This window comes from Neophocaena asiaeorientalis, unplaced genomic scaffold (assembly GCF_003031525.2).
Source record: "Neophocaena asiaeorientalis asiaeorientalis breed wild unplaced genomic scaffold, Neophocaena_asiaeorientalis_V1.1 scaffold204, whole genome shotgun sequence".
NCBI lineage: Eukaryota > Metazoa > Chordata > Mammalia > Artiodactyla > Phocoenidae > Neophocaena > Neophocaena asiaeorientalis.
Window position 1 is genome coordinate 4,673,961 of NW_020173922.1, and position 9,883 is coordinate 4,683,843.

Below are 9,883 nucleotides of genomic sequence, written 5' to 3' on the forward strand. Positions count from 1 at the left end.
TAGGAACGTGTGAGAGAATTGTGAGCGTGGACATTCCTTAGTGTTTATGCATCTGGGTGTGAGCCTAAACTGTGTAGCCTTTGAGGAACAGAAGTCGAATCTGTATTTGAATCACAGGCCCATGACTTTTCAGTTGTATATTCTTGAGCAACTAATTTCTCTCTCCTTTGCTTGGTTTTCTCATCTGGAAAATGGGCACTTGGCCCAGCCTGGCCCATAGGCAATGCTTGGTGGAAAATGGCCTTATCAAATTAAAGGGTTGCGGCTGTGGGTGCTTATGAATTCAGGGTAGTAGGCGTGGGTAGTTGGACATTTTTGCTGGACTCTTATACAAGCCAGATGATTTTGAGCAGGACCAGCTCCTGGGACACCCAGGGACTTGGGGCAGGGTGTCTGGGCCCCTTTGGGGCCTATGCCTTTCATACCCACTTGGCAAGGCCTGCAAGAATGTGCCTAGGGCTTCCCTGGTGGCACAGTGGTTGAGAGTCTGCCTGCCGATGCAGGGGACGCAGGTTCGTGCCCCAGTCCGGGAAGATCCCCGCGGCTGGGCCCGTGAGCCATGGCCGCTGAGCCTGGGCCTCCGGAGCCGGTGCTCCGCAACGGGAGAGGCCGCAACAGTGAGAGGCCCGTGTACTGCAAAAAAAAAGAATGTGCCTAAAAACAGAATGGGTAGGCATTTAGATGATGGACATGCCTGGACAGCCTGTGTGCCCCTGCACAGGGTTTGTGTCCCTCTGTTTCTCTTGGGGGACAAAAGGGGAGCTCAGATACCCTTTCTGGTGAATAAAAGCCTGGAAGGGGATGCTGGGAAGAGCTGCCTCCAGCCATCTGGGAGTGGGGATGTTGTGGAAGGAGGCCAGACCTCCCCCAGCTGTTTCCCCGCCCTACCTGAAGGGTGAGAGTAAGGGATGAGACATGGGTGATTGTAGCACTAGCCCACAGCCCAGAATCCTTGCTTTCCCCCATTCTAGAGCACAGGCCACCTAGTGGTTCTACGCTCTCTTAAGGAGTGCCTGTGTGTGCGTGCGTGAGGTCTCGAAGGGGGGCAGCCGTTGGAATCTTGGATCAACAGGCAGGATTTGGGATCCAGGCACAGAGAGAGGCTGGGGAATTAGGCAGTGTTACACAGCCAGGCAAAATTAGGGAATGTTTGAAGCCTTTCCGGGTGGCACCTTTAGGGGGAGCTCCTTGGCTGCAAGGGATTCCTGGAAGCCCCTGGGAGGTCCCAGGCCTTAACTGGAGGAAATAAGGGCTACAGCCCAGCTGGCCCTACAACTGGAAGCACAGGAGTGGCCTGTAAGGGTGTGTTGAAGGAATGAGGGATCTTGGCCTTGTTCCTACACACATGTACCACTGGGAAATGGTGGTGGTGAGGGGTGGGGTGGATTTCTGAGATCAGGGGCCAGCCCTCTTTCCTGCTTTAGATTTGGAAAAGGGAGCGCTCTGGAACTGATGCCTCGGTTTCTGTACAAAAAATGGCGGAATGGAGAGAGAGACTGATTAGGGATGGTCCTTAAGGAGCTTGCGTGGGAGGTTCTGGACCTTGTTTTAACTGAGAGAGCAGATCACTGCTGGGTGGGCGGTGCTTTGTGTTCTACAGCCTTGTGAGAGTGGCAGGAAATGGGGCCAGTAGCTATGTACTAGTTGAGTTGCACCTGATGAGAGATTGGGGGTGGTTTCCCCACGGAAGTCCCAAAGTGTGTGTGGCCAGTGTGGCAGTGTACTAGGGGAATTGATGTGTATGGCCACTGTGTGAGTGAGTGCAGCAGTGTGAGTGGTTTGTGACACTTGAATTGTGTTTCCCAGGTGTGTGTAATGGTTGAACTAATTTTGTTGTTGGGATGAATCAGGTTCCTGGACAGGAATGGACCTATCTGGAGAGAGTGATGCTATTAAGTAGTTACAATCATATTGATATGACTTAACTAGCATACAGACATTAAAAATGATCCCACTACCCTCTGTGTTTTGAGTGCTTACCATGTGCTTGGCCCTGTGCTAAGTGCCTAACCTGCAGTAACTCATTTGGTTCCGTCAGAACCCTGAGAGTTAATGCTGGTTTGCCTGTGCCACAATGTTTATTGTGCCATGTTATATTCTCGTTGGCGGATGTGATACAGCTGCATCTCTGTCTTACTTGCTGAAGTGCAACTTGTGGCAGTGTGGGGTCCTGTTGTATACTTGGGCTCTATGTCCTGTTTTGTGTTGCCAATATGGGGCTTCACTGTGTTGTTCCATAGTTTAAGACCCAATTTGACAATGTTTTTTGAGGTGATGGTGATGGTGTATAATTTGGCTGTGTGACTTTTTTGCTTTGTTGTGCAGCCAGAGTATGTAACTCCCTTCTGTCCTGTAGTTGAGACCAGCTAGTAGAATGTATGACTTATTTTGTATTTTGGTGATGTGGGTGTCTAGTGTAGGGTCATCGGTTGTGGTGGTGTGAACTGGTTGTGTGACAGCGTGACTGGCTGTATTGTTATGTGTCTGTGACCCTATTGTGTGTGTCCGGGGGAACCATTTGTTTGACCCCTTGACCCTCCTGTCCTAACTTGTGTCAGAGACTGTTGTAGTGTGCTGTAACTCCGTGAGGTGAGTGTGCTTCCTTGGTGGGGGCAGTGGCCCATAGTGGCCCATCCCTGTACAGATTGTGTGTCCGTGTCACCCCATGTGCCTCTGTGCCCCTTTTCGGGTCTGTGTGTTGTCTGACCTCAGCCGCGTATGCCAGCACCACTGCCCCTCCCCCGCGCCGCCCGCCCGCGCCGTGCAGCGATCGATCGCCATTGATTGTCCCTGACGAGCTGCTCCACTTTCCAGCCAATGTCAGGAGGGGGGATCTCCGCCGCCCTGGCGGTGTCATTTCCACACACTCCCTGGGCTGCCGCCAGCGCGGGCGCCACTAAGAGCCGGCCTGGATTGCCCAGAGCGCGGACCGGACCGCCCACGCCAGGACGCCCGACGGAGAGGCCAGATCCCCGCCTGCCCGGCCTGCGGCCCTGCACCCAGACCTTCCTCCCTGGGTGGGTGGATGCTTGTCGCTCCACTAGTTTGAGCTGGCCCCGGGGAGGGTGGGGGCATGGTCGGTGCGCCTGTGCGCTCGGGTGGGGGCGTGGGGGGCTGTTTCCGGCGGGCGGAGGCGCCTGCGGGCCAGCTTTGCCGTGGCCCAAACAGATGCTAATGATTTTCCGGGAGGCGCCGGTTATCTCTGGCCCCAGCCAGCCAGTGCTCGGGCTTGAGCCGGGCATAGACACCTCCCCACCTTCCTCCTCACCCATATGAGCCTCGCCAAATGACCACCTGGCCCCGAGTGGACAGTGGGGGTTGCAGGCTCCCTGGGGTGCCCCCAGAACTCTGGCTGCAAGGGAATGTTTGCTCCTGTCCACCCAAGACGCAGCTGCATTCTCCTCTGAAGCCTTCCCAAAGCACCCCCCCATCTGAACAGGGGAAACTGAGGCTCAGAAAAGCCCAACCCAAGGTCATGCTGACCCACCACCTGCTGGGCTGAGTGGATCACAGCCTCTCAAGGCCACCGTGTCGGGGACTCAGCCTTCCTGGTCCCCCCTTGCCCAGGGGCCAGAGCCAGTTTCCAGGCTCCCTGGTGGAAGTGCTGACGTGGCTTCAGGCAGCTGTCTGGGGCCGGGAAGCGGGGCAGATGTCACAGAGCCCAGGGGAGGAGGCGCCTCCATGGGGAGGGCGGGCAGGGCCTCTTGCCTGGCGAGACACGCCTCCTCCCCCTAGGCCTGGCATTGTCTGGGACTGGGGCATAGCTGCTGCCCAGGCTGACCCGCCTCCAATTCTAGTCCCAGCTCCTCTGTGTGCCTGCTGACAAGTGCTGTAACCTCTCTGGTTCTCTTCCTCCCGTGTGGAGGAATATAACAGCACCTGCTTTGGATGAGTGTGAACCTCAGATGAAAGCAGAGGTGTGCAAAGCCCCCAGTCCAGTGCTGGACATACTGTTCCTGCTCAACATGTATTAGCAATTATTATTATTGTCTTTGCAAGTGGGAATTTGGTGTGTCCAGGAGCAAAACTGAGTCCTGAGAGTGCCAGCTGGCTTCAGAGGTCATTCCAGCCAGCCTCCTGCCTTGGTGCCCCTGGCCCTCTGCATTTCTCATGCCTGTCTAGCTTTGTTTCTTCTCCCTAAAGTGTCAGCTCCCCTCAGCTCTGCCTGCTGCCAAGCTGCCCCCACCCCCCCTTATCGGTGTAGTTCCCTCCTATCTGGCCGCCACATTGGGTCCCTCGAGCAGCACAGCCCCCTGGGAACAGCAATCGATGGGGCGGAACAGCCTCCCTGACAGATGGACCCATGGAGGCTGGGCTGCTTCAGCAGAGCTCCCTAGGAAACCAGAGACAAGAGCCGAGCCACCATGGCTGCCTCCTAAATAGAAATGGGAGGAGGCAGAGAGATGAGGAGGAGGCCAGAGCTTCCAGCCAGCCCCATGCTGGGCCAACCCTCTGGGGATGGGTCTGGTGGGGCAGGGCAACCCCTATACTTTTCCACAGATCCTCTTGAGGGGAGGGCTCTGTAGGGCTCGCTTGGTAGGTAGGATATGTCTGAATTCCCATCATGGGCAGGTGAAGTGTTGCCGTCCCCATCCCCCCATGGGCACTTTTTCTAACAAGCCCAGAGGCTGGTGGGTGGGTGGGCAGGCAGGCGGCTTACCACATTCCTCAGGCTATAAGGGGCCTTTGAAGCCAGAATGGCAGGAGGACCTTCTCTGCCTGTTGGGGGTGGGAAATGATGAGCCTCAGCCCCTGTGAGTGTTGTGTGGAGAATACCTCCTATCTCCTACCAGGCTCCCAGATTAGTCAGGGACTTCTTCCAAGGGTTTTTCAACCTCAGCACTATTGACATTTTGGGCCATTTAATTCTTTGTCCTGTGCATTGTAAGATGCTTAGCAGCAGTTGTGACAACCAAAAACATCTCCAGATATTGCCCAATGGCCCCTGGGAGGCAAAATCAGCTCTAGTTGAGAATCACTGGTCTAACCTCAGGACCAGCCCCCTGGGTTGGAAGGGGTGGCTAGGACCCCATGGGGATGCCATATATCCTCTTCAGTAGTAGAAAGGGAGGTTTCCAAAAAGGCTCTGTCCCCAGCTGTCTCAGGCCCAGGAGGGTGGGAGACACTCTCCCCCCTCCCCATGGCCCCTGCTAGGTTGGAGGGAACCATGCTTGCCTGAGATGGCAGAGCATTTGGCGTCACTGCTCAGCTGCACCAGGCTTGGTGCCAACACCTTACTGCTGAGACTACATAGCATGGGGGCGGGGGAGCGGGGGCGTTCATGGGGGTACTCAGGCTGCCTGTGCGACCTTCTGCCCAGCCAGCTTGAGATGAGGGGAGCCAACATGGATGATCAGCCTCCTGCCTTCCCTTGGTGCCCTGGCAATGTCTCTGCTGCCTCCCTCTAGGCCAGTGTTGGGTTGGGAGTAGGTCTGGCAGGACTGAGAGCCAGTGGGGGCTACTGCCTGGAGCAGGATTGTGGACACAAGTCCAGCGGGCCCAGCCAGCTGACAGCTGGGCCACCTGAATGCCGAGCTCTCCCCTTGAGGAAGGGGAGGAAAGAAGACACTGTGGGTGGCTAAGTGCTACCTGATTCCCCCCCAACCCAGAAGCCCTTGAGCCTGAGGACTGGGGAGGGAGCTCCCTCTGGAGTCATCTCCCTCTTCCTGCTCAAGCAGGCAGGCAGGCATTGAGGTAAGGGAAAGTTTTCTAGAGCATAGTGTCACTGCTGGGAAGTCCCTACTTATGTCTAACCTACTTCCTTTCTTCCTGTAGCATCTGCCCTCTCCTGGGCTGTGTGGTTCTCTGGCCAGGGTGTGCCCTTATTCCTGGGGAAGAGAACCCCATGGGGGAATTTTCAGTCAAAATAAAGGTCAACAGGTCCTTGTGTGGGTAGAGGGATGAGGGTGCCTAACTGGGCTCAGCTATGGGATGGAGAAGAGCACTGGTGCCAGTTGACAGACCAGGGCCTACAGAGAGCAGGGTTTCCCCAAGACACATTGAACCCAGCACCAGCCCAGGGGGTCCTAGGGTGGGGAGGAGGAAGTGGCCGGGAGGTGGGCAGTGGCTTTGTAACCAGAGATGGGCCAAGCGGTATGAGGCAGCAGCTTGGAGCTGGAGTTTAAAATAGCGCCTCGGCCTGGCCAGGATCGGGTTCGGGTCACCCACAAGGCAGTGTGGCCACGACCATCCGGCTCGGGTTTCTTGCCACCCTTGATGATTTAATGGAGGAGGGGGCTACCCAGGTAGATGGGCCTAAGAAAGGGGGTCCAGGCACTGCCACTTACAGTCCCCTGAGCAGGCTCTTGCCTGTTTCCTTTCTCCTCCACACCCACCCCCACGGGACAGATTGCCCCAGCTGCATCCTGATGCCCTCCCTCCTCTTCAGTAAATATTTGACACCAACTGAGGACCAGGTACTTGACAGAGCATGGAGATGAGTAAGGCCTTGACCTTGTCTAAAGCCCAGGAGTTTTGGTCCCCAGGAGTGCACAGAAGGGGGAAGGTGATAAGTATTCAGCAGAGACCCTCCACTGATGTCCTAGCCTCAATCCTGAAAGTCCTAGGCTTTGGGAAAGGAAGAGGCAGAAAGACCCCCACAGGCTGCAAGAGAGGAGGGTTAGACCTCAAATAAGCCTTCCAGTGAAGAAATGGATTATGGCTACAGTGGAGAGGGGAGAATGTCTTCTCAAAAGCTAGTGATCATCCTTGAAAATTCCCCAGGGTGGTCCACTCCCCCAGTGTTCCCTGGCCTGCCCCTCCCCCAAGGCAAAGCCCTCAGACATAGATCTGAGAGCACATTCTGGTCCTTCTCTGTCCAAGTAGTGATCACTTCCTCAGGCTGACCCAAGCAATAGGGCAAGGGGCGAGGGGATATGGGGGTGGGGGAGGTCCCCTCTTTCGTTTTTTGAGGGAAGTAGCTCTAGCTCTGCCACGTCCCATTTTGCTGTTAGAAAGTGGGAAAAAGCTACTTCAATCAATAAAAAGTTCTAACCATAATCCCTTCTGCTCCACTCTCCCTTGCCAGAGAGTCTCTGGGCCCCTAGGGGCAGTAACAACCTCTGGGCAATGGCCCTTGAGGCCTGGCAGGTAGGGTTTCTCCCCACTTTGCCCTCCTTCCCCAGCCATGAGTCCAAGGAGGTGACCCAGCAGGCCAAGCCAGCTCAGGGCCAGATCTCTCTCCAACTGGAGCAATGGCCATCTCTCCTGACGGAGCCCACATATATCTAAAAAAGCGTCTTGTATATCTTAATGATTTCTCAACAGCCCCCGATTGAAGCATGCTCAACTTAGCTGTGCCGTAAGTAACTTTTTATATTTCCTCGGGGAATCATTTCATTTATGAATCTTTTCTGAATCTGCAATCTCGATTAAAAGTTGATTTTTTTTTTTTTTTTTGATCTCTGTCTCCTCGGCTTCTGAGATGCCTCCCTAGCGAAAAGGGTGGTAGCACCATCAGTCCTCCCTCCTTAGCCTGTCTGGGTCAGGAGAGTTCTTCCTGAGGTGTGGGGGGAGCAGCAGCCAAGCCTCCTCTGTGGTAGCACCTGGGGCTACGTGACCTGAGGGGGAGCTGCCCTGGAGGAGGGGCTTACAGAGAGGTTGGGGGCATTGGCAGTCTCCTGCCCACATACCCTCTCCTACCTGCCTCATATCAGCCCCGCTACAACCAGTGTTACACTGGGGGGATTGTTCCGCCCATTCTGGCTTTAGGGTGTCTCCTCATCTGTAGTTTAGGAATTTAAGAAGGAGACAGAGAACCCTTCAAGGGTTCAGCTTGAGAGCACACAACGGGTTCAAATCCTGGCCCTGCTCCTTGTACAGCTGCCACAGCCTAGGTAAGTCACCTCTCCTCTCAGAGCCTCAGTTTCCTTATTTGCAAAATGAGAATGTGATTGCTAAACAGATTACCAAGGAGGTAAAGGGTTTAGCACAATATCTTCAGAAAGGCAGCCTTGATTATTTCCCTTGGGGGACCCCAGCACCAGGAAGCAGGGTTGGAACAATGCTGAGGGTCCTATCCCAATTCTGAACGTATCTTAATTCTTTTCCTCAACCCATTCATTATCTAGTCCTGGTGATGATACCCCTTGAGGGTGAAGTGGGTGGGACTGGCATAGTTATCTCTCTGAGGATAAGGGTCTGGTGGGGTTGGGACTTGCCCAGGGGCTGCCCCAGGAGGCCCACCAAGAGCTCCTGACTCTCTCCTAAGAGGCAAAGGTCAGGGCTACAGTAGGAAGGCTGGAGGGCAAACTAGGGTGAGAAGCTCTGAACTTAAGGGAGAAGGGCCTTCCCCAAAGACACCGTCCCCCTCTCCCCCCCACCCACCTCCCTCCAGATAGTCGGGGGAGGGATTTGTCCAGGTGCTGCGACCTCTGACTCTGACCTCTAACCTCTGACTCTGGCCTCCGGGGGGCTGGTGGGCTCTCTAAGTGTCAGAGTCACAACTGGGGGTGGGGCTGAGGGGACCCGGCAGCAGAGGCTGCTCTGGGAGTTAACGATTTACGAGGGGCCCCTTCCTGAGGCCTCCCTCCTCACAGGCCCAGCAAGGCAAGCAACCCGTGACTGCCCAGGTGGCTAGACACAGAACCAGTCCCGCCAGTTCAAAGAGCAGTTCATCCTGGGCCTACCCCCAGGCAACTGCCTGAGTACCCCATTCTCTGGAAGAGGAAGGCAAAGTAGGGGTTGGTAGGTAGGGTGTGGTCTGAGGAGGGAGGCTGGGTTCTGTTTTCCAAAGTCTCAGTGTGAGGGACATTTAAGACCCTGCTTTGCCTTCTGGAGTCACATCTGTGAGGGGAGGCCTAGCCCCACCTCTCCACCTCCAGCAACTTTTCTCCATATCACCCCACCCTAGCCTGCATGTCTTGGATAGAGCACTTTCTGGCCAGGCTTCTGGATGCCCAGGGCACACCACCACCGGCACCCCCTCTTTGGGCCTGGTCTGTGGCCTCCAGGTTTGGGATGCTGTGTCCTCCCCTCCCCCAAGGCCCCTTTCTGTTACCTTGCGGCCCCTCCCTCTTCTTGACCCTGAGGCCATGGAGCCACAGCTTTGGCCTCTGGGAGCACACAGTCCCACTTCCTGTTGGAGAGACAGCTGAACCATGATTGTGCCTAGTGAAGTCAAGAGTTACTGTCAGGGGACTTCCTGGTGGCGCAGTGGTTAAGAATCCGCCTGCCAACGCAGGGGACATGGGTTTGATACCTGGTCCTGGAAGATCCCACGTGCCACGGAGCAACTAAGTCCGTGCATCACAACTACTGAGCCTGCGTGCCTAGAGCCCGCGCTCTGCAACAAGAGAAGCCACTGCAATGAGAAGCCCAAGGGAGGAAGGAAAAGGAAGATCTTAAGAAAAGCGTTACTGTCAGGGGCATGACAGACGCCCCCAACTGCCCCCACTCCCCTTCCCTTACCACATAAGGGCTGAGTTCCCTGGGCCTGGCAGAGCATGGGGCTACTTCTGGTTGTCTGGCACATGTGTAGCTGTGTGCTGGGGTGCAAGCGGAAATACAAAGTGTGAGTGTATGTGTTGGCCTGGTCTCTGCTCCCTCCCAGCCTCACCCCAGAGTCATTTTATTCTGGGACTGGAGTCCCCCTTCTGCCCGCCTCCCTTCCCCACTGTTTACACAGCTCAGGGCCAGGCTGGGCCACCAAACTGACTTCTTAGGGATGGCTGGACCTTGGCCTCCTAAGAAACAGATCTAGCTTTTCTGAAATTTCCTTCTAGTTTCACGGTTCTCTTGTCCCTTCGGAGGTCATGGGGGCAGGGGTGGGGCCGAAGGGCCAGTGGTCAGTATGTGAGGGCTTAGACCCCAGAGGCGTGGGCCCATGTCTAGGCAGTCAAGCTTCCCTCTTCCCCTGCCCACGTTTGCACCCCCAGCCCTGCTC